This window comes from Lithobates pipiens, unplaced genomic scaffold, assembly GCF_037356315.1.
Source record: "Lithobates pipiens isolate NorthernLeopardFrog02 unplaced genomic scaffold, aLitPip1_a1.2 Scaffold_8, whole genome shotgun sequence".
NCBI classification, from domain to species: Eukaryota; Metazoa; Chordata; class Amphibia; order Anura; family Ranidae; genus Lithobates; species Lithobates pipiens.
In genome coordinates, this window is record NW_027507903.1 from 151,352,657 (window position 1) to 151,353,534 (window position 878).

The window sequence follows — 878 nt, forward strand, 5'->3', positions numbered from 1 at the left end:
CAGACAGATCGTGGTTTATACAGATCTGTGATCTCCACTACACAGTCCCCTCCCCCTTTCAGGTAGAACACACAATAGGGAACACATTAACCCCTTTATCGCCCCCTAGTGGTTAACCCCTTCACTGCCAGTGACATTTTTACAGTAATCAATGCATTTTTATAGCACTGACCGCTGTAAAAATGCCAATGGTCCCAAAAATGTGCCAAAATTGTCCGATGTGCTTTCTTGGTCCCCGGCCATCTTAAGCTGCATCTCTGGTCCGGCATATCTGCAATGCGAACATGGTGGCTGCCAAGAAGACGAAAAAGTCCCTGCAGTCTATTAACTCAAGGCTTCAGCTTGTAATGAAAAGTGGCAAATATGTCCTGGGTTACAAGCAGACTTTGAAAAGAATCCGCGAAGGCAAGGCCAAGCTCATCATTCTCGTTAACAACTGCCCAGCTCTGAGAAAATCAGAGATTTAATACTATGCAATGTTGGCAAAGAACGGAGTCCACCACTACAGTGGCAAATATATTGAACTGGGTTCAGCCTGCGGTAAATACGACAGAGTATGCACATTGGCTATTATTGATCCAGATGATTCCGATATCATTAGAAGCATGCCAGAACAGCAGCCCATTGAGAAGTGAATTTCTGCATCAAATTGTTAATAAATTAGTGATTTCCCAGAAAAAAATAATTGTCCGATGTGTCTGCCATAATGTCGCAGTCCCGATAAAAATCACAGATTGCCACCATTACTAGTAAAAAAATAAATTTATAATAAAAATGCCATAAAACAATCCCCTATTTTGTAGACACTATAACTTTTGCGCAAACCAATCAATATACGCTTATTGTGATTTTTTTACCAAAAATATGTAGGAGAATCT

The 878-nt window shown here is 40.7% G+C and overlaps 1 pseudogene; it reads left to right on the plus strand.

Moving 5' to 3' along the window:
* Window positions 1-239: 239 nt before the first annotated feature.
* On the plus strand, window positions 240-655 carry LOC143963301 (large ribosomal subunit protein eL30 pseudogene; annotated as a pseudogene).
* The last annotated feature ends 223 nt before the right edge of the window (window positions 656-878 follow it).